At 39.8% G+C, this 24,882-nt stretch overlaps 1 pseudogene; it reads left to right on the forward strand.

Annotated features, from left to right (window-relative positions):
- The first annotated feature begins 670 nt into the window (after positions 1–670).
- Positions 671–24,882, forward strand: part of LOC148164765 (adenosine 5'-monophosphoramidase HINT1 pseudogene) — a 49,956-nt pseudogene continuing 25,744 nt past the window's right edge.

Below are 24,882 nucleotides of genomic sequence, written 5' to 3' on the forward strand. Positions count from 1 at the left end.
CCCTCCAGGGACGGTCCTGTGCTGCCACACTGCTTGAGAGGGTCTCCATTTTCCTACCTCCCATCTGCTTTTAACGTTGCTTGTGGTGGTGTTTTTAAGTAACAAGGCCTCAGTAGGAGTGATTCTGAGTAAAATATAGTATCACCAATTAAAACTGTTTTCTACCCCAGCCCACTATGCAGTCATGTCTTTGGAGAATAGGAGCTTTCACTAAAACCACTGTGAGATTTGAAACACAGTTGTATCAGTAAGCATTATGAGAAAACAGGAAGTAGCTCCTACCAGGATTGGTTCCGTCATGCAACACTGTCACCAGGAGCCAAGCTCCTCCTACCCTGCCATCCACAGAACATTGACTCAGTCCCCAGATTTGCCCCTTGCAGTACGATGGGGATTGGCACGGTCCCAAAGTCTACTTGAAGAGAGTTGCCTCTCCGTTTCATTACAGAGGAAACTTTTCTTGGCAACAAAAGCAGGCATTCTTTCAGGTTGCATTCACCAGGGTTCGGTCCTGTGCAAAGAGGGCTGGAAAAATGAAAATCTAGGATTTTCAGTCCCTACAGTGGGAGGCAGTTTCTGCCAACAAGCAAGTCGGGGTAGGGCACAGCTGTTGGACAGGTAATCCACAGTGCCTACCACTGACCTTCGGTGCCTTAGAACATCCACCACCATGCCCTGCAGAGGGCATACCAGTGCCCAACAGACCAGGGCCATATCCAGTAGAAGTGGTGGCAATGCCTACCAGCAGCAGCACTCCGCAGAAGGAAAGGCAGTACCAAATGGAAGTCTCAGCGGGGCCAGTGGATACAGTGTGCCCAACAGACACAGCCAAGTCCAGCACAAGGGAGACTGTAGCTGCATTGTTTAATATGATCACCAATATCCTCATGTGGATCTTTAAAACAAAATAAAATGTAAAATTCAGTTCTTCAGTCACACCACCTACATTACAAGTGTGCATTACCCACTAGTTGCTACCATATTGTATATGATAGATAAAGAACATTTCCATCTTTACAAAAAGTTTATTGGACCGTGCAGGGCTAGAGCAAGAGAAGAACTTCTTAAATGGCAAATCCATATATGTAGAAATAGGATTATATTATAGCTCATCTCCAAGTATCTCTAGGGACGCCTAGAGTCATGGTATAAACCCCTGGCCAAGGTGGGAATGAAATGTACTAGCTAATGATTTATAATATGCTGTATAAAGCCCAAAATTCCCCTGGAGGCACGCAGGGTCAGCGAGTCTGTCTTGTTTGTGAAAATGTATAGATGGATGGTCCCTACCTGGTTTACCTGGTCGCTCAGCCTGATTCTGACTGTGGGATTGGTGCGGTATAAGAAACCCCACACAAACTTGTGCCTCATTCTCCCTGAAATAAAAATCTTGTTCTCATATTGGTGGATCATGATTCTCAGATGGAGCATATTCTGAGCAATGCAGAGAGGACTCTGGAGGCTGTGCCCAGGTGTTCCAGACCTCTGTAATGTTGCTTTGTGCTTTCTTGCTCCTGGTGCTGTGTATCCTTTGCTTGTAATAAATCTTTCATGAGTACACCTTGTTAGAGTCCTGTGAGTCCTTTCAATTATCTGACCCCGAGTAATTGTTGCACTCCATGGTGGCCAATCAGATTTGGTCATTAACACATAGGAAACACCCTCTGGACACGGCTAGAAATAACTAGGCTGAACTTTACAAGGCTCTGGAGGTCCCACACTAGCAGATGTGAGCAAGAAACATCATTATATATACAAGATTTTGTTGTTGTTCTTCATTCTTTCCTGTCAAAGGGAAGTTATGCATGAAGAGATATATTTTGACAGATATATATCTGACTTATATAAGTCAGAGATTATTTGTGTACAAATAATTTTGTTGCCTAAACCTCAATTTTTCTCTTCTGTTAAATGGGAAATATTACAGAATTCATATCATAGGATTGCTTGAGGGTTGATTTGTATAATACATGTAATAGGTAAGTAAAATGATGAGCATGTAGGAAGAACCCTGTATGAGCTCTTGTTATCATATTGCTCAAATGAAGATATCTATTAAATATGAACATTTATAACAATCTGGGTAATGCATTACCTTAAAGATCTCATTATCTGTCTTAGATTTTATTTTATTTCATCTGGTAACATTAATCTCAATTACCTTCTATTTTGTTTTCCTTTAAATGATATTTTATAGAAATGCACACTGTATCTGAGTAGAGTGCTACATCTTCCCACCCTAAACAGAGTAATATTTTCATATGCTCTATGTTTTTATTCTATGCATGGCTCTTGCTCAATGGGAAAATTATGGATGCAATTGTTAGGCCACTAACTCAAATTCTTCCCTGGTGGTTAATCACGGTTTCTAATCCCAGTGGTATAAACGGTTTTCTGGCAGTCTTCTGGCAAAATCCTCTCACTTTATAGTGAGATTTCACAGCTAGTAAATGATAGAACTGGGACTCCAATCCAATCAGACCCATATAAATGTTGAAGTTGTAAGAATATATAGATGATACAGTACATTCTTGGAGAGGATATCATTTGTGATAGAAATAAGAGCTTATAAAGAGACAAACATTTTAAGAAATTGCTCAAACTAATTTATAGGACAGTGCTGCAGGAGAGGCAACAAAGTTTAAGACATTCCTACTTTTAAAGAATTTGGAGCCCTAGTTGTACTTGTCCTATTCAAGTTTCTTTAAGTCACATGAAATAAAAACCCATTCAAGATAACTCAAGTAAAATGGTAATTTATTATAAGGCTATCTCAAAGAAGAAAAGATCATATGGATGCATCTCAGGGCAACTAGAATTGGAAAGTAGAATGGCATTAGGAACTGAGGCAGACACTTCATCTCTTCCTCTCCTGATGATAAGTTCTCTAATCTCTACCTTTCTGGATTCTTTGCTTTGAATTCTATTCTGCCTTGCCTGGTTTTCTCTGCCTGCATATCTGAACAGGGCCAATGCAGCCTTACTCTTAACTCTAGAGTTCATCACTTTGTGATGACCAGCATTGTCTCTCTTTTCTGTTGGGCAGCATCCTCCTTACCATTATAGTCCATCTTCATTGTTTGCCGTTGGCTCAGAAGTTCATCTGCTGTTAATCGGTTTGGCTGGAGGTTTATGGATACCTGGAATCAACAGCTGACCTTCATAGGGCTGCAGGAAAGTAAGTACCTCCAAACATATCCTTTATACATACACATACATGTATAAACGTTCAAAAACCGTACAAGGGCAGTCATTTAGGGTTATTTTAGAGGTGTCACGTGAGGTATATGCCAAATATGTCATAAAAACAGAAGTGCTTCAGTAATTCATGGTAGCAGATATCCATGTTCACTGACCCTCCGGGAAGCTTGAATAGAAGTGGATATTAAATGATATCTTGAAGAATGGGTAGTGTATGATTATCTGGAAAGAAGATAAAGGGTATTCCATTCGGGCAAAAAGGCATAAAGGTAGGAAATGTTAAGGTAGAAAGAGTAGAGTATTTAAACTGGAATAGAATGCTCATATACAGGTGTAATAAAAGGTAAGGTTGTAAAAGATAAATTGTGGGCTAATTGGGGAGGATCCTACAGTCCATATTATAGAGAATAGATTTGATTCTAGAGGCAAATTTGGATAGGAGTTGGTTGTAAAATACTTTCTATTTTGGGTACATGGGGAGAAGTTTAGGTATTGGGGCTGTTTGAAAATGGGTCTTGGGTGGTCCGGGGTTCAAAAAAAGAAGGAAGGTAATGTAGCATATTCTACTTCTAAGACTCCATCCTCAGGAAATTATAAAAGATAAAGCCCAAGATTTATGTACCAAAATATTTATGGCAATGCTGCAAATAACACAAAAATCTGGAAATGATTTAAATACCCAACAACATGGAGATTCATTAATAAATTATATCCAGATGTTATTATCATTAAAAAGAATGTTTTCAAAGAATATTTGATGATATGGAGGGAAGGGAGGTGAGGCTACTCGCCATCTATTAAATGCAAAATTCAAGGACAAAGCTAATGTTTATGTATATGGTATTGCCAAAAACTTAAATCTTTCTAAGTTTTGATAATTCAGTCTCTACTTCTCAGAGGAAATTAACACTATTGTTTAATTCTTTTTTTATTGTTTACATTCTTGACAAAGATACAGCAAGCAAACATTGGTATCTGCTATACATGTTAAGGTAAATGCTAAGTTGCTATAACAAAAAAACACCAAAAATTGTGGCTTCAATAAGAGGTTTATTTCTCTCTCATGAGAGAGAGTCTGGCTGGTGTAGGCTTGTTGGGTAGCCCCACTTTGCAAGCTATTTGCAGGGAACCAGATTTCTTTTATCTTGTTCTTTGCCTTCCTCTGGGTTATTTTCTTTCCTCCTGAAAGCTGAATTGGTGCCATGTCTCTGTTCCAGCCTAAAGGAAGGAGGAAAAAAGAACAAGTTCAAGCAACTTTATTTTTAAGGACGTGTAGCAAAATTTGCTTGCCTCACTTCTGTTCATATCACCTTAGCCAAAATTTGATCATAGTCACACGGAGCTATAAGGGAGGCTAAGAGATACAGTGAGAGAATGTGCTCTGTTACTTAAAGGCAGAAGAGAGAGGGTAATTAAGGAGAATAATAATCTTCCACATCTGCTGGAATATAATGGCTATTCAAGAAACCTTTATTAACTGTTTCTCAAAAATCTAAGGGTGTTGTTGTTGTTGTTATTGTTTTGCCTTTATGTCAATAGTGGAAACTGTGATTGTCAGTAAATTAGCCACTTTGGTTTATCCACTTTAATTGAGCAATTAGATAATTAAATAGAGCAAGGATAAGTCTCAGATCAAAAACTTAGGTGGGAAAAGTAACCATATTCCTTTATTTTCTTTAAATCTACTTAAATCTAGCTCCAACCCCATGCAGTCAGGCAGGCAAAAAATTCACTCATAGGTATTACTGGACTCTTCTCTTGGAGTTGTGTCAAGGACTACCCCCAAGCCCCAGTGGTCACCAGCCATCAGTGAGCATTAGGTGTTGTTCCTCCAAGTGCTGGACTCTGCACAGGGAACAGGAATATTTCTGAGACCACAGGTGCATGACAGAGGTCTTACCTCTGGGATCTTTCTGCCATCAGTTCCCACCCCAGTCCTAGCACTGTCAGGAAACAGGTCCCAGAACCCTGAAGGCAGGGCCTCTGGATCTGCTTTCTTTTTTCTTTTTCTTTTTCTTTCTTTTTTTTTTTTTTTTTTTTGGCAGGATAATTAACATACAGTGTTATATTAGTTTCAGCTGTACAACATAATGATTCAACAATTCTATACATTCCTCAATGCTCACCACCATAGTGTAGTCACCATCTGTCACCCAACAACATTTTTACAGTATTATTGACTATATTCCCCATGCAGTATTTTTCATTTCCATGAGTTATTCATTTTGTAACTGGAAGTTTGTACCTTGTAATCCCCTTTATCTATTATCCCCCCAACCACCTCCCTTCTGGCAACCACCAGTTTGCTCTCTGTGTTTAAGAGTCTGGTTTTTGGTTGGTTGGTTGTTTTTTGGTTCCACATATAAGTGGAATCAAATGGTATTGGTCTTTCTCTGTCTGACTTATTTCATTTAGCATGTACACTCTAGGTCCACCCACGTTGTTACAAATGGCAAGACCGCATTCTTTTTAAGGCTGGGTAATATTGAAGTGTGTGTGTGTGTGTGTGTGTGTATTACATCTTTCTTATTCATTCATCTATTGATGGACACTTAGGTTGCTTTCATCTATTGGCTATTATAAATAATTCTGCAATAAACATAAAAAAGTACATATATCTTTTTCAGTTAGTGTTTTCATTTAATTTGGGTAAATATCCAGTAGTTGAATTACTGGATCATATGGTATTTCTGTTTTTAATATTTTGAGGAGCCTCCATACTGTTTTCCACAGTGGCTGCTCAAGGTTTCCTTTTTCACCACATCCTTGCCAACATTTGTTACATCTTGTCTTTTTGATTTTAGACATTCTGACAGATGTAAGGTGATATCTCATTGTGGTTTTGATTTGCATTTCCCTGATGATGAGTGATGTTGAGTATCTTTTCCGTGCATCTGTTGGCCATGTGTATGTCTTCTTTGGAAAACTGTCTGTTCAGGTCCTCAGCCCATTTTTAAATCTGATTATTTGGGGTTTTTTTTTATGTTGAGTTGTAGGAGTTCTTTATATATTTTGGATATTAGCCCCTTACTGGATATATCACTTACAAATATCTTCTCTCATTCAGTAGGTTGCCTTTTTGGTTTGTTGGTGGTTTCCTTTACTGTGCAAAAGCCTTTTTATTTTGGTGTAGTCCCTTTATTTTTGCTTTTATTTCCCTTGCCTGGGAGACATATCTAGAAAAATGTTGCTATGGCCAAAATCAAAGTGATTACTGCCTATGTTTTCTTCTGGGAATATTATACCTTCATGTCTCACATTTAGGTATTTAATCCACTTTGCGTTAGCTTTTGTGTGTAGTGTAAGAAAGTGATTCAGTTTCGTTCTTTTGCATGTAGCAGTCAGCTAAGAAAAAGAAATAAAAGGCATCCAAATTGGAAAGTAGAAGTAAAATTGTCATTATTTGCAGATAACATGATACTGTATATGGAAAACCCTAGAGACCACTTCAAAACTACTAGAAATGATAAATGAACTCATTAAAGTTGTAGGATACAAGTTTTCTTTTTTTCTTTTTGCTGTTCATCTTGGTTGCTTTCCTTTACTCTATCTTCAGGTCACTGATCTGTTCTGCTTACTCTAATATGCTGTTGATTCCCTCCAGTGTATTTTTTTTTTCCTTCAGTTATTGAATTCTTCATCTCTGGTTCTTTTTTATATTTTCTAACTCTTTGTTAAAGTTCTCACTGAGATCCCTCATTCTTTTCTCAAATCCAGTATCTTTATGACAATTACTTTAAATTTTTTGTCAGGCATATTGTTTATCTTCATTTCATTTAGCTCTTTTGCTATTTTTCCTGTTTCTTCCTTTGGGACATATTCCTCAGTCTCATTTTGTCTAACTCTCTGTGTGTTTCCATGTATTAGGAAGGTCAGCTACATCTCCTGGTCTTGCAAATAGTGGCCTTGTGTAAAAGAGGCCCTGTGTTGTCCTGTAGCACAGTGTCTCCTGGGCACCATAACCAGGCACTCCAGGGGTGTCTCCTCTGTGGGCTGTGTATGTCCTACTGCTGTGGCTGAGCTGCATTTGCTTTCAGTCCCGTTCACTGCAATGATCTGCTTTGCCTGTTGTCAGTGCACTGGGCAAGGTTCGGTCCCTGCACTGTTGAGGGGCCTGTCTGAGGCCACCGTGGGCTTGTAGATGGGCAGGGCTAGCAGGCAGACTAGATGTCTGTACTTTGTCTGCCAGCTAGGGCTATAGGTTCACCACACAGCCAGGCTTTCTCTCCGCGTGGCCAGCTGAAAGACTTGCTGCTGGAACTGCAGGCACCCAGGGCAGGAGTCACTTTGGAGTGGCGCCTGTCCATACTGGGGTTTCTTGCACGATGTGGTAGGGCAGCGGCTGCTTTGGAGAGAGGCGGGCAGGTTGGGTGGGGTAGGTCCATGGGGGAATGCGAGGGTGGGGCACACAGTACTAACAAGATAAACAGAGCGTGTTTGCACTGGTCCCCACAAATGTCTGGTATCTAGCCAGGGTGAGAGGAAGAGAAATGGCACCTGCCAGGACTTTTGTTATGGTCTCCTGAAGGTTCCCGCCCTTCCCCTTATTTCTTATACTGGCTCTTTAAGGGTGGAGACTCAGCTTCTCATTGCCCTCTTGTTCTCCTGGAACTAAGCCTGCTGATATGTAAAGCTTGTGAAATGAAGCCCGCTGGTTTTCAAAACGTAATCTTGTAGGGACTCAGTGTGGGTCCCCAGTGCCTGGGGTACCTGGTGTGGAGTCTGATCCTCTTGCTTCTCCATGCCTGTGGGATCTCTCCTGTTTGTGGTTAGTCTTGCCAGCAGTTTGGTTCGCAACCATATGTCTGCCCAACCTACCCTTTTCAAGGTGGCCTACTCTCTGCATTAACTGTGGAAGCTCTGGTCTTCCCAACTGATGGTCGTTTTCAGAGTCAGTTGTAAAGATGCAGCACTTTCTCAGTGTTTCCCTAGCACGAGGCGAGCTCAGGTCCTTCTGCTCCACCATCTTCCTTACCACCCTCCCACCCTATGGATCTGTTTGGACCTTCTCAGTTTTATGTAAAAACTTTCTTGTCTCCCTCAGTAATGACCAGGGAAATATTGTGCAAGCCTGAAATCCAAGCTAACATTACAAAGGATAGAAAATGCTTTAGCCCTTAAGCAGGACTGCTTTCCATCCTGCAAGGTTTCTACTGGCTTAAAATGAGAAAGGAGAGTAAAATAGAGCAAACAAACCACAAATAATCACCTATAAAAATGATTCTGCCACCATCTTCTGAAATCGCATGTAAAATCACACCAGTACTTCAGTATATGAACTTTTTTTTTTACTTAATACTTCTAACTTTTTATTTTGCAATAATTATACAGAAAGTTGCAAAAATAGTACAGTGAGTCCCATGTACCCTTTACCCAGTTTCCACCAGTGGCAAACAAATCTTACAAACTATAGTACAACTTCAAAACCAACGTATTGACAATGGCAGAAAACCGCTAACTACACTACAGACCTTATTCAGTTTCACCAGGTTTTACATGCATTCATTTGTGGGTATGCGTAGTTCTATGTATGAACTATTTTAAATTCACAGAGATTTTTCCATTGTGCTTGGTTCCTAATGATTGGTCAGATTTTAGAGTTGAAAAGGTCAGATAACCTGTACCTAAGTGATGTATCTGTGTCTGAGTTCCTTGAGGATAAAAATGGGAGAGCAACAAAAGGAAAACGTGAGAGAGGAAAAGGTTACTTATTTAAAGTTTGCCTGTGATTCGAAATAAAGAATCTGGAAGCTGTTTCTTTATTACCAAAACGTAGGTCACCAAATGGATATGGAATAGTATAGGGAGACCTGAGCATAAGAAGAGAGTGGAAAAAAATAAAAGTTTCACCCAATTCACAATCAGGGCAGGTAAACGGGCTCCTTGCGTTCCTGGGGCAGCTTTCTACCCCTACACACACCCCCCTCTTGAGAGAATAAAACTCTCTCTCAAAATCAGTTTTTCAAGAATCAAATCTCTTATTTCTCAGTTCTCTGCCTATCGGACTTCCCAAACATCAACATTTCAAATTTTGAGAAATATTTGACATTTTTCCTGTTGATTTAACACAAACCAGTGATTTTTTTTTTTAAGAAAACGCATTTTAACACAGTGAAAACATGACAAGAAGCAACGTGCAGCCAAGGCTCTGCTAAAGGCACAGGCTGCCTCTCAGCAGACACTTGGTAGGACCTCGAAAGTCAAGCAAACAAGGAGGATCTCAATATTTTATGTCAAGGAAAACTTTCTCTACATCTTCACTTTTTTCCTGAAGATGAAGAAGTGTGGTAGCAACTTTCCAAGCTGCTATGGTTGACATCTTTATTAATGATCTTGCAGAGACAGCAAATGGTACTTAAATGAAGTTTGCAGATGATGTTAAATTAAGAGCTGTTGCTAATACCAATAAAGACAACACAGTAATAAATAAACTCGTGATGGTTAAAAATACAGGGAAGAAAAAGGGGAAAAGATACAGAATAGGCACATTTTGTGATGGTATATGAAAGCTACCCTGCCCCCACAAAGGAGACCTGTATTAGGGTAAATATGAAGACAGTGTCTTAGAGGAAATTCCATGTCCCTTCATCCCAACTGCAATGGAACTGAACTTGGAACAGCAGGTCTAATTTGGGCCCTTTATTCAACCTGAAAAAGTCATAGGAAAGAGAACAAAGTTGAACTGAGAATCACCAAGTGTGATGCAAATTAAAAGGTTAATGGGAACAAATATTTATAATTTCAAGACTAAAAGTCTGCAATTATTTGACAGGTACAAACACCTTTACAAAGAAGAGCAATTATTTAGTCTGGGGAAAGGGTCTGTAACTAGAAATAATGAAGTTAAGGATGACATTTCAGAAATATCTATAAACTTTTTTTCCCAGCTACAAAAAAACTATAAGATCTAAGCAATGGGTACAAAGACCATTCTTCTAGAATAGTCCATCCTGTGGGGAAGAGGAGAAGTAATGGAAAGGATCACAAGGTAGTTTAAGGAAAAGCATTAGCCCACCGGGGAGCAAAGAGCAGGGAAAGCAAAGACCTGGAGCTCAGGGGAACCAACAAATCCCTGAGGGCCTTGAGGCCTTGAGGAGCTGTGTGCCCGGGCTTACACAGCCAAGGGAATGCATTATGGAAAAGAAGACTCAGGATTTCCAGAACCCCACCCTCCAATCTTAGACTCTGCTCATATATTATATGAAATGCTTAGAAGAGATCTCTGACTCATATTCCTGGGGCCAAGAATTAATTTTCCTGTGATGGCAAGTAGCTTATTCATCACAGCAGTGGGTGTACTGAGAACAGACAAATCTTTCAAGTGGGTCTTGATACATTCCGACAACAGTGAACTTACAATGTAGTTTGGACGTATTGTGAGATCTGACAATTTCTCCTCCCATCTCTTCTTGGTAGTTACAATTATTACACCATAGAGCAGCCCAACACTGTGGGCAAACCTCAGCTCTGCCACAGTGTATATCTTGATTAAGTTACCTGACCTTTGTGAGCCTCAGTTTTCCCATCTATAAAAACAGGAGTCATAATAATATTTAGAAACTACCATTTGCCTACAATTCCCAAGAGCAAGGAATCTCCCTAATCCCCTAAATAGTTTCATAAACTACTAATTTTGTAAATAATTTAATTTTCTAAGGTAGGAGGTGGGCAATGGATGGCATATCAGGCAGAGTTCTTGAGCACATGCAACAAAAGCCATTTTATCACCAAACGGTGACAAAAAATTATTTTTAATAAAAAAAAGTTAAGGATTTTTTTAAAAGGATATTTAAAAGAGACAGAGATGGTATGGGAAAATTGGATATTCACATGCAAAAGAATGAAACTAGACTTCTCTCTTACACCACTCCCAAAAATTAGTTTGAAATGGATCACAGGCTTAAATGTAAGACCTAAAACCATAAAACTCCTAGAGAAAACATAGGTGATAAACTCCTTGGCGTAAGTCTTGGCAATGATTGTTTTGGATACAACGCATAAATCACAAGCAACAAAAAGAAAAATAAACAAGTATGATATCAAACTAAAAAGCTTCTGCATGGCAAAGAAAATGGCCAATAAAATGAAAAGTCAACCTACAGAATGGAAGAAAATATTTGCAAACCACATATCTGATAAAAGGTTCATAGCCAAGATATATAAGGAACTCATACAACTCACTAACAAAACAAAACAAAACAAAATCTTTTAAAAAATAGGCAAAGAACCCAAGCAGACATTTTTCCAAAAAAGATATTCAAGTGACTAACAGGTACATGAAGAGGTGCTCAAAATCACTAATTATCAAAGAAGTTCAAATTAAAACCACAGTGACCTATCACCTCACACCTATTAGAATGACTGTTATCAAAAAGACAAGAGATAACAAGTGTCAGTGACAATGTGAAGGAAGAGGGTTCTTTGTGCAGTGTTGGTAAGACTGTAAATTGGTACAGCCACTCCAGAGGACAGTATGAAGTGTCCTCAAAAAATTAAAAAACAGAGCTACCATATTATCCAGCAATCCCACTTCTGGATATATATCTGAAGGAAATGAAATCACTCTCTCAAAGAGATACTTACACTACCATGTTTACTGCAGCATTATTTACAATAGTGAAGACATGGAAACAACCTAAGTGTCCATCAACAGATGAATAAAGAAAATATGGGAGATACACACACACACACACACACACTGGAATATTATTTAGCCATAAAAAAGAAGGAAATACTGCCATCTGTGACAACATGGAGGAACAGAACTTGAGGGCATTATGGTAAGTGAAATCAGTCAGAGAAAAATAATATTTTATTATCATACTTATACATGGAATTTTAGGATGTCAAACTCATAGAAACAGAGCAGATTGATGGTAACTGGAGCAAGGGGTAGGGAAATGGGTAAAGGTGGTCAAAAGGTAAAAATTTCTAGTTATAGATAAGTTCTGGGGATGTAATGTGCCGCATGATGATTATAATTTACAATGTTGTATTTTATATTTGAAAGGTGCTAAGACAATAGATCTTAAAAGTGCTCATGAAAAAGGTAAATATGTGGGGTGAAAGAGGTTAATTCAACTTAGTGTGGTAATTATTTTACAGTATATTACATATATCAAACCCTGTTGTACACTTTAAACTTATACATTAATTATATCTCAATAAAATTGGGGGTGGGGTTGAGGACAGAAAAATGAGCTCAAGAGTAAGCTTCTGGAGCAATGCTCAAACCTCACACAAAAACCACTGGTCTGTCATGGATATGGTCATCATCCCCATCACCAGTAAAGTCTCCTGCCATCTTGAGATGCTGTGATTCACACATCAGCCAGAAATGCAACTTGACAGCACCTCAGGCTGCCATTAGCACTCTCACAACTTTTATGCCTCAAAATGACCTTGTAGGATTGCTTATAGCAACAGCCTAATACCTGGGCAGTCATCTCCTACCAAATGGATTCCACTTATAGCCTGCTTCCTTGTGCAGTTCTGTTCTGAATCAACGTCTTCCATGTCTGATGCATAGGGCCTAGCTACCTGCCTGTGTCCTAATTGCAAGGGAATCTGGGAAAAGAAGTGTTGTGACTTCTACATATGGGAGGCAGGACTTACGAGGCTGAATATTTCTCCAGACATGAGAAGGGTTTCAAGAGATGCTGGGCAGGATATGTGGGCAATCTGACTGTGACATCTTGATGCAGCTGATCTGGCTGGTGAGAGAAGTATTCCCTTCCTCATCACTCCATGTGCATCCCTACCCAAGCTGAGTGCTCCTCGGTCAAAGAGGACGACCTTCCCCAATAGAGAAGGAGCATTCTTCAGGCAAGGGTGTATGAATAGCTGCTCTCCCCTGTTAGAACCTCCAAACAATCCCTCAAGAGATGCTGGGCAGCCCCAAAACATGGCAAACATCTACTGAAGGACTTGGCTCTGAAGCATTAACATACACATGCTTTTTCCGTATTTAAAATTAAACAGCACCAGATTTAGCAACTCTGGAGCACAAAACACTGCCACCAAATAAGTCCCTCGGATGAGGCATCCCAAAAGAGACAAAGTCTCGACTGATACTGCCTCTAGGTCCAAATCCAAGTTCTTTGAGTCAAGTCTGTTCCTCTTCTACATCTTTCACGATTTTGTCTGGAGTCCTTAAGCTATGTACTACTTTGTAAACTTCACTCACACTAAATAAAATATAGAAAGGAACAGTTAAAATATACAGGTATATGCATGAAAGAGTGAGGAAGAAAATATGAGTAGCTACAACAGTCCTTATTTCTAAACAGGTCACAAAGTTATAATACTATTTTTTAATTTCCTTTCTCTTCATGTTCCGTGTTTCATGTTCCCATTGTCATCAACCAGTACCTCAGCTGGTCAGGAGTCTTTGCCCAGTAGATAACCCAAATTTTATTCCCAAGGTAGATAAGCCCTTAGTAATCTTCCTTGTAAAGGGTTGCTGCAGTTTTCTTATCTTTAGCACCAGATAAGGAAAAACTAGGAGACATCACATCCGTTGAGTTTCCCGTAAAATCCTCCTTGTTTCCATTGCATAACCCTACTTTCCACTGATAATAGGGATCAACCACTTCAGTTAACACAGAACCCTTATTTTTGCCTGTTTTCCAGAAGCAAGAGGAATACTAGATGGCCAAGTGGCAATCTCAGCTTCCAACATTGTTGCATCACTTAAGGAAGGAAACCTTTCTCTCAGGGTTACTAACACCCTTAAGCCAGATTTCAAAGATACAAGGAGCGGAAATAAAGACCATCAGAGTGATTTAGTTATAATAGTGCGATGTGCCATGCCCACTTCCACTCCTCAGTTTCAGGGCCCCTGTGTTTCAGCTATGGAGGAAGCAGCACGGGATATTGGTCCCTGGTTTGGGTCAAACACATCTGTAGAATAGCACACAACCTACACAAGGAACTGTTAGCTACCCAACCAGAGTGGTAACTGAATTTTCAATGGACTGTTCTGTTAACAGGCTGGCAGCTTCTGGATGGTTAGGTATACAGTAGGACCAGTAATCCCATGGCCCAAGCACATTGGCTCATGTCTTTTGCTCTGAAATAAATTTTTTATTCTGTCAATTCTGGCCCCAGCTCAGACCTTACCTAAGAGCAATTATCTTACATTTCTCAAATGGGCAGCCTTTTGGGATTCTGCCTTTACGTAGTTCTCTCCTTAAATTTTCCAGACAGTTCAGGAAGCCAGAGAACAGGATTCTCAAGATTGCCCAGAATCACAGAGCAATCACAGTAAGGCATTCCAGCTCACCAACTGGGCTCTGAGAGGCCAAGTTCACAGCAGTTTCTAATCTCCCCTCTCCCCCCTCCACCTCCCTACCTCTTCCTCCCCCCTTCCCTTTACTTCTAGACCCTTTCTTCCTCCTTTACTCTCTCTCTTTTCCTTCCCCTTCTAATTCTTTCTTCTCCTTCTTCACCTTGCACATTCTTCATCATTTTTGTAGTTTCAACCAACTGCTGCCTATCCATCTGGGAGAAGCCCACTCCCTACCTAATTTTCCCAGGGCAACCTTTATCCCACTAGACACCCCTCCAGACCCCACCACCAGCATACTAGGTCAGAGGAAACTCAGCCTGTATAGAAAAACAACAGCAACAAAATAACTTTGAGACTATTAAATTATTCTCCCTAGCATAAAAACATCAATTCCTCTCATTTATCATTAAAATTCCAAACTTTCATTCTTTCACTGTAAAATGTATGCATTTAGATATCAAGGGAAGTGTTAACAAATTCTTTCATACAATCTTTACGAATTTTCTCAGTTTCAACCTCTAAGATGATTTTTTTTTTCAAAATAAAAATCCTCTTTCACATCCATAGTCACATCCATAATTGTTTTAACTGAGCATTTGATAGGCTTTTAATCTGCACAGTTCTTTGTTGGTTTTATTGTGTTAGTTTTAAGTATAGATTTTCAAGAACAGTACTTTTAACCACCTTGGGCACTTTCTTCTATCTGCGTTGTTGCTCTTATTGTTGTTTTACCCTTTTCTAACTTGTGTTGACAAATTTTATTTTGTGACTTTGATTTTAGTAATAGACCTGTGATGAAAGTAATCATTATTTCTATAATCTGACATCTTTCACAAACTTTGAAGCCCAGGCGTAAATGTTCTCTATTGACTGTCAAACATCTGTTTTCCCTAATAATATGGTTTTATGGAAAAGATAAAGAATGGCTCAAAATTTCAGTAAGGATTTTTCAATTGAGTCATAAATGGGAAAGCACCAAAAAAAAAAAAAGCAATTTATTGCAAATAGCATGTGAGTAGAAATGGTGTGAAATGGAAAGAAATTTTCTGAGAATAAAAAAAGGACTGGTTGGAACATGCTCACACACATAAAACACACACATGCTTTTCTCTGGGGTCATGATTCTTAGTCTTGTTAGGTATTGAATCTTTTTAAGAATCTAAATAAAGTGATGGGCTTTCTCCCCAGAAAGAAAGGCATTGACATCCGAGGGCCGTGGACTTGAAGTTAAAAACCTGTGTCTAAGGAGTAACATCAGACAGTCCTAGCCCAAGTACCCTCTTGTTTCCCTTCTGCCCCAAAGCCCCACTTGCTGAAATTTAGTATTCATCCGGAGGTAGAGATAGAAGGTCAGCACCACCCACGGTTTAACCTTCTATCTATTACAATGGAGCAGAGAACGAAAGAATGAGGAAATGAGTGAATTAATACAAACACAGATCCTCACTGGTGCAACTAGGTACAGATACTGTGGGGTTTGGAGAAGGTCATCCTGGGCCTGGGCAAAGGGAGGAGATGGGAAGCACCATGCTGGATATGGCAAATTACCGGCGGGAAGGAGCAGTCGAAGAGATGGGATCATTTCAAGGGGCCGGGGAGGAAGCCGTTGTATGTAGTGCCTGGCACTTAGATTTTACCCTCTGAAGACAGGGTTTTGAACAGTTGAGGGACTGGTCAGCTCTGAATGTTAGAGAGATCACCCTGGCCAAAGTGTGGAGAATGCATTTGAGGAAGATAAGACCATAGTCCGGGAGGCAGAGACACCAACCGGGAGGTAGTTTCAGGAGTCCGGAACAAAGATGATGGAAGACTGAACTAAAGCAGTGATACTAGGACCCAGCAAGAAAAAAAAAGAAAAAAAAAAAAAAGGAAACCTATGTAGGAAACTAAAAAGAGCTGGACTTGATAATGGTGTGGAGATCGGAGGTGATGGAAAGGAAAATGTCAATGAGTGCCACTCATCGAGTGCTTATGTTTTATGGAGGATTTAAACTGTGGAATGAACAGCTTTAACATGCCAGGACCATCCCACTGAGGGCTTCAGCTGGTCTTGGGCTGAGGACATATCAGGACTTTTCTTTCCACAAAATACTTTCCAAGGCTGAAGCAGAAATATTTGGGAGGCGGGGTAAAGAAAGCGGACTCACCAAGAGGTTTATATACTACAACTGTGCTTGTAGTCTCCTAAGTACACACAAACATATACATACTCCAGTGTGTGCGTACACATCCCCAAGCAGAGCCCCAGAAGTGGAGAGAAGGCCCTATCCGTGTCATGCACACATGGTCTGTTCAGCCAGCATTCTAAGACAACATGGAACTCTGTCACTGAGCACCTCAAGTATGTTTTCTTTAATTTTCAAAATACATTCTTCCACACTGGAAAATTAATCCCATAAATGCTTACACTAGTAAAATCACAGCTATGACTCAGATGCCTGATTCTGCTTCACTGAATTTTGACTCTATTTATAGCGGATATATTTGGGGGATATTTTTTAATTCCTGGTGAATCCCCCCTTTCTCTCTTCTTTGGGTCACTGGCACACGAAAGATAGGAAGAACCAAAAAGGAACAGGAAAGGTCAGTAATGTGCATGTGTGTAAGTCCCCTGAATTAGTGTTAGCTACTGATGGTTATATCACCGCCCTTCACTCACTTGCCTTTTCTTCATCAAGCCCAAAACAGGTGGTGGTGTCAAGGGGGTGCCTAAAGAGAGGGTTTCAGTGGCCCCCACCCAATAATCTCCATCTGTGCTTCCCTTGCTCTTTTTTTTTTTTGCACACCTAATTAGAAGTCTCCCAAGTCCCCACCTCCAACTTGCTGTTCCTAAGCCCTTTCTGTTAGGTTGAACCATATTAAATAACCCTTTTTATATGTCAAGAAGGGTTGAATGAAAATTATTTCACATGGTTCAAGTTAATGTCAAAATTCTGGACACACATCCAGAATGTGTCTCTTGAGATCAGAGGGAAGAAAGGCATTCTAAGCCACTCTTTCTGCCGGTGTCACCTGTTGCTCATCTCTGAATCCCCAGAGCCTCCTGCTACGCTTGAGGATCCTAGAAGGTTTGTGCTGGGTTGTAGGAGAAATGAAAAGGAGTTCTGAAGGACTTCGGGATTTTCTTGGAAAAGACCAGAGGAAAGCCATGTGTGGTCTAGCCTGTGTCAGAACCAAAACAGTGGGGCGCGGTCCTCCTCCAGCCTCCCAGGGGCTCTGCACTGACTGCAGTGGTCTTGGTGCGCTGAGGACACAGGACAAGCATGTGGACAGTCGGAGGGGAGAACGCATTTCCCTCACACCGGAGCTTGTGCTGACTTCCAAAACGCTGTCCTGGGCTCTTAAGAAGGATCCTCCCTCCTGCACACAGAGGGAAAAAAAAAAAAAAAAAATACAGATTTTACAAAATGTGGCCAACAAGAGGAAACTAAAGAGTCCAGGCTTGGAGACACTGCTGGGAAAATTCATATCTGACTTTAATAATCAATAGCTTATGCTGGCATATGGCTGCTATCATCACACGCTGTACGCCTGCAGACTATGATATAATCAAGCTTTCATTTATATTTATGTGACCAGGAGGACTCTGTATTTGATGATTGTAAAAGATCCATGGACTCCGCTCTGTTTAATTCTGATATATTGGTCTATTATCTATAAGAGGCCATTGGCTAAATTGTACTATTCACATGAGGGTCCATGATGAGAATTTATCAGAATGATAGGGAAATATTCAGATTTCAGTTTTCTCCAACAGTAAAATTTGAGAATATAAGCATATTGTGTCTCCAAATGGCCATCGGAACTAGATTTAAGAGGATCTCATTGTATAACAAATGCATTATTAAAATAGTTTGTTATGCCGCATTAAAAGAGAAGCAGCATGACAACTGATGGAGCAGGAGAGATGGATCCACAGAATTGCAGCCGAGGAAACGGCAGTCTCAGGAGTCAAATCAGCAAGCCTGGAGGGGGCCCCTAATGCTGAAGGAAACCAGCATTTCTTAAATAAGCAATTATTTCAGTTTTTGCTTTGTTTCAATAATGCAATATTTATTTAATTTCCTCACACCTCACGGTGTGACAGTTATTGTGATGGACATGGATTTTCAAGGAGAATACTCATGGTCACTGCCTTCAGTTATCTGACAGTCCAGAGAACATACACATTATTGATTGATACAACACACTAGTTTATTTTATTTGGGAGTTTCAGGTTTTTATTTAAATCCCAGTTAACATACAGTGTAATATTAGTTTGGGGTGTAGAGATAGGACATACTAGTTTACTGTTCCTCTGGAAGGAGGTAAAGAGAAGCAGGCAATTCCTGGTTCTCAGTGGGAATTTCAGTAGTAGTAGAGAAAGGCGTCGTATGGACGGGAGTCCCAGTGAACAGGTTTTCCTCTCAATGTCTTCATTGTGAAGATGTCCTTTTAAGGGTCAGGGTATACGTCTGCCATTGTTTCAAGGAATGGAAACAGACTTGCTGCAAGTCATTCTTGTATGCGATCAGTGACATGCATCTTCAGAATGCTAGTCTCGGTGAGCCAAATAATCAACTTATTGTAAGCAACATGGAAAATTAAAAATGTGTTAGGTTTAGTGTCAACAGGCCTGGCACTTAGTTGTAGCTCTGCCACTCTTGCCTATGGGACGCTAGAAAAATCACTCCAGTTCCAAGGATCCAGATTTCCTCAGGTGTGAATGTTAATCCAATATTCAAAGTCACTAGAGGCCTAGGTTTCTACAGCTTAATGTGGCACTGAACCTTTGCCCACCGCCTCTAACCAGATATCTTTAAATGAAGGCAGCTGTGGAGCATTTTGACTTTGTGCCAGAGCCAGATGTAGAATCCTGCCTGTCGTGGTCATGCCAATAAAATAGAGTTTGTTGTCTTTACACATTGGACACTGGAAACTAAAGACTAATGATCCACCCATTCAATGGATATATACCGCACATAGAACGTAGGTCCTGGGAAACAATGGGAATAAGACAGGGTACCTTCCCCCTCCGTGTAGGAATAAGCTAGAAAAGGCTCCAGGAATTTAGATCAAGGAGTTCAAATATCTTCTAACAGAATGCATAGCTTACAGGTAGCATTGCAAAACTCTACATCTGAAGTGATCTTAGAGGTCACATAGGACAAGCTCTTCATTTTTCACTGGGGAAATTGAAACCTAGACACCTATAACTTTCTGAAGTCTCTTGAGAAGCTAGTGACATTCTTTTTTTTTTAAGATTTTATTTATTTGAGAAAGAGAGAATGAGAGACAGAGAGCACAAGAGGGAAGAGGGTCAGAGGGAAAAGCAGACTCCCTGCTGAGCAGGGAGCCCAATGCAGGACTTGATCCAGGGACTCCACGATCATGACCTGAGCCGAAGGCAGTCGCTTAACCAACTGAGCCACCCAGGCGCCCGAAGTTAGTGACATTCTTCATTTATCCTGAAAACACTTGAGCTCCAATTTGCTAGCTCCCAAGAAAATAACAATAAAGCGCTCACAAATCTAATGGGTGGCACAGAAGACTAAAGATGACACGATAAGCATTGTGATCTGGAAACCCATGTTAGAGGGGTGTCAGAGAAGGCTTTCTTGAAGGAATCCAGTTTAGGCTGAACTCTAAAGGATGAGCAGGAGACATAGAGCTAGGGCAGCAAATCCTAATTTAGAGTTCAACCCTCTTCTACAAGCCAGGACTATGGGAACTAGTTGGGATTCGCTGCTCAGTGGGGAATGTTCTCAAGGGATTTGCCTGCTCTCAGCCCTGTCTGACATAAAGTGTCAGGTAGCTCCTGAAAACTTTTGACTGGGTTCACTCTGCCCCTTGGTTCAATGGATGGTGAGTAGAATAACACAGTAGGACAAAAATGTCCAACTGAGTTTGAGCAGACCTGGGTTGAATCCTTACTCTCACCGTGACCATAGCTGTGACCCATCGGCAAACCCTCTCTGAACCTCACACTTCCTAGATGCAAAATGAGGAAAATATCTTCTTAATAAAGTTGTTAAATCTTTAATCAAATAATAGATATAAAACAGCCAGCACCTCCAGCAGTCAGGCCAGATAAAGAGCCCACAGAGGGTAGCTTTGAAGGGTCAAGCCAATGCAAGCACCTGAAATTGCAGGCTTCTTGTCAGAGGTGACTAATTGATTTTGCAAAAGGAAACAATAAATTCAAGGTCTCTAAACACGAAGACACTATCTTCTGTTCTGCTCTTCTGCTTCCTTATTATCAATTTAAATTATTATAAACTTTCTTGGTGCTTTACATCAAATCCATTAAAAGATATCTCTATAAACCCTCCATCCCAAGCTCATCACTACTATAGGCTTACTGAGAAAAGCACAAAAGTACAATTCAAATATACAGATTCTCTGATTAGAATCAATTCACTCAGCCATAACATGTGAAAAGAAGCACAATTTCTATTGTCTTGTTCTTCTGGCATAAATTAATTATAGTTTATTCAAAGGAATTTTTAATGAGGGACCTAACAAAATTGTAGTCCTGGTCATGTTTTAAATAAAAGCATCAAGTACTCCATTCTACTTCCTGCTTTAGAAGGGTTCTTCCACTACAGAACACTTATGAAAGAAATTGAGGAAGACACAAAGAAATGGAAAAACGTTCCATGCTCATGGATTAGAAGAACAAATATTGTGAAAATGTCTCTGCTACTGAGAGCAATCTACACATTCAATGCAATCCCTATCAAAATACTATCAACATTTTTTCACAGAGCTGGAACAAATAATCCTAAAATTTGTATGGAACCAGTAAAGACCCCAAATAGCCAGAGGAATATTGAAAAAAGAAAACCAAAGCTAGTGGCATCACAATTCCAGAATTCAAGCTCTATTGCAAAGCTGTAATCATCAAGACAGTATGGTACTGGCACAAAAACACATAGATCAATGGAACAGAATAGAGAACCCAGAAATAGACCTTCAACTCTATGGTCAACTAATCTTCGACAAAACAGGAAAGAATATCCAATGGAAAAAAGACAGTCTCTTCAACAAGTGGTGTTCGTAAAATTGGACAGTCACATGCAGAAGAATGAAACTGGGCCATCTCCTTACACCATACACAAAAATAGACTCCAAACGGATGAAGGACCTAAATGTGACAGGAATCCATCAAAATCATAGAGAACATAGGCAGTAACCTCTTTGACATTGGCCACAGCAACTTCTTTCAAGACACATCACCAAAGGCAAGGGAAACAAAAGTAAAAATGAAGTATTGGAACTTCATCAAGATAAAAAGCTTCTGCACAGCAAAGGAAACAGTCAACAAAACTAAAAGGCAACCTACAGAATGGGAGAATATGTTTGCAAATGACATATCAGATAAAAGACTAGTATCCAAGATCTATAAAGAACTTACCAAACTCAACACCCAAAAAAACAAATAATCCAGGGTGCCTGGGTGGCTCAGTCGGTTAGGTGTCTGCCTTTGGCTCAGGTCATGATCCCGGGGTCCTGGGATCGAGCCCCAAGTCGGGCTCCCTGTTCATCGGAGAGCCTGCCTCTCCCTCTGCCTACTGCTCCAACTGCTTGTGTGCTCTCTCTCTTTCTCTCTCAAAGAAATAAATGAATAAATGAATAAATAAATAAAATCTTAAACAAATAGGCCAGTCAAGAAATGGGCAGAAGACACACAAATGGCCAATAGACACTGAAAAATTGTTCCACATCACTCGGCATCAGGAAAATACAAATAAAAACCACAATGAGATACCACCTCACACCAGTCAGAATGGCTAAAATTAACAAGTCAGGAAACAACAAATGTTGGTAGAGGATGCAGAAAAAGGGGAACCCTCTTTACACTGTTGGTGGGAGTGCAAGCTAGCCACTCTGGAAAACAGTACAGATGGCTAAAAATAGAGCTACCCTATGACCCAGCAATTACACTATTAGGTATTTACCCCAAAGATACAAATGTAGTAATCTGAAAGGACACTTGCACCCCAATGTTTATAGCAGCAATGTCCACAATAGCCAAATTGTGGAAAGAGCACAGATGTCCATCAACAGATGAATGGATAAAGAAGATGTGGTATACATATACAGTGGAATACTACTCAGCCATCAGAAAGGATGAAATCTTACCATTTACATTGACATGGATGGAAATGGAGGCTATTATGGTAAGCAAAATAAGTCAATCAGGGAAAGACAATTATCATATGGTTTCGCTCATGTGGAATTTAGGAAACAAAAGAGAAGATCATCAGGGAAGGGAGGAAAAACTGAATGGGAAGAAATCAGAGAGGGAGACAAACCATGAGAGACCCTTAATTATAGTAAAAAAACTGAGGGTTGCTGGAAGGGAGGTGGGTGAGGGGGATGGGGTAACTGGGTTACAGACATTAAGGAGGGCACCTGATGTGATGAGCACTGGGTGTTATATGCAACTGATGATTAACTAAACACTACACTGGAAACTAATGATGTACTATATGTTGGCTAATTGAATTTAAGTTAAAAAAAGGGTTCTTCCAGGGTGGGTAGAAATACTGCTCCCCAAACTAATCCTTTTTTGGATACAGAAAAAAGTGGGTGAATAAATGACATCAGACACAAAGTTCCTATGCCCCAGTGCATTATTTCTCTTGAGAGAGCTGGAGTTCTGATTCTGTCAAAAGTGTCCATATTTAGTGATGACCACCATAGCACTTGGCTACCTGGTTTTTACTCCATATAATTCCTTCTTATATTCTCTTCAAATGTTTTGATAAACTTCTCATAAGACTTTGCAAAGAAGGGAAACGACAAGTTGCAAACTAACCTCATTGGGCCTGGACCAAGCTAATGAGTGGGGGTTTGGAGGATGGGAAGACTGATCAAATAAATGCCTGTGGGTTTTGGCATGCAAGTTTTTGAATCTGGCTTTTCAGAAACAGTGATGACATCAATTCATTCTTTCCTACTCAAGGATGTTATGCACCATCAGCTTCCAGGCTCTGATTTTTACAATGTTAATCATCTGTAACCAATAGATTTTAATTCCAGCTGCAAAAATTCCAAAGATTTCTCTAACTGTTGGACAAGCAACCAGCAAGTTCTTTTGTCTTTTTTTCTTCACAAATGCCAATGTTATCAATAAAGGTCGAACTCCCCACCTTTATGAGAAAGGAAGCATAGTACAGTATTTTTAGCCCTGAGAGAGCTTCATCCTGTGATTTAATTAATCCAATTAGTGACCCTTGTACCTTTCCGGCTAATTTTAAACCCCTATCAGTGGGTGATTACCCCATATAACTTGAATGAAGAGAGTCAAAATTTCAGAAATAAGCAAGAGTGCTCAAAAAGGGAATATGTAGTTTTTCTAACCAATGTGAAAAAAGCCAATTCTAAGTTTTTAAACTCAGCAGATGTTCTGGTATCTCCCACAGCTTCTGTGTTAGTGTTGTCACCAAACACACTGATAATCTAATAAGGTGGAGTTATTGCAGGTTTGGTTCTAGACGGCCATAATAAAGTATCACAACAAAGCAAGTCAAATGAATTTTTTGGCTTCCCAGTGCATATAAAAGTTACATTTGCACTATACTGTAGTCTATGAAGTGTGCAGTAACTCTTTAAAAATGTACATACCTTAATTAAAGATTACTTTATTGTGAAAAAATGCTAACCATTGTCTGAGTTTTCAGAGATTTGCAATCACTGATCACAGATCACCATAATATAATAATGAAAAAGTTTGAAATACTGTGATAATTACTAAAATGTGACATGAAAACATGAAGTGAGCAAATGGCGTTGGAAAAATGGTGCCAATAGATATGCTCAAAGCAAGGCTGCCACAAACCTTCAATTTGTAAAAAGGACAGCATCTGCAAAGTATGATAAAGTGAAGTGCAATAAAACAAGTTATGCCTATAGTTATTGAAAGAGTTACTCTTCATAGGTTCTTAATATCAGCTCGATTCTTTTGTTCCTTCTCATATCCCAAGGCCTGTACACCAGAGCAGTGATCTGCGCAGAGATGGTCAAACTGGGGGATTCACAGACCTGGGAATATACAAAGCCCTTCCAAAGGGCATAGGAATTCCTATAGTTTTTAAGCATTCTTTTTTTTTTTTTTCAATTGAGGTGGAATTGATATACCATAGTGGTTCAGGTATACAATGTAACATTTTGATACTTGTATATATTGCAAAATGACCATACTAAGTCCAGTTTGCATCCATTACTATATATAGTTGCAAATTTCTTTTTCTTGCATTGAGAACTTTCAGGATCCATCCTCCTAGATACTTGCAAATATGCAATACAGTATTATTAACTTAGTCACCATGCTGTGGTGAAATTTATGGCTAAATTGTGTTCCAGCCTGTCCAACCTGCTTCACTGTGGGCCTTCTTGTTTACCTG

Source organism: Eumetopias jubatus, unplaced genomic scaffold (assembly GCF_037043125.1).
Source record: "Eumetopias jubatus isolate StellerSeaLion01/CBP00866 unplaced genomic scaffold, mEumJub1_p1.0 scaffold_3, whole genome shotgun sequence".
Lineage (NCBI taxonomy): Eukaryota > Metazoa > Chordata > Mammalia > Carnivora > Otariidae > Eumetopias > Eumetopias jubatus.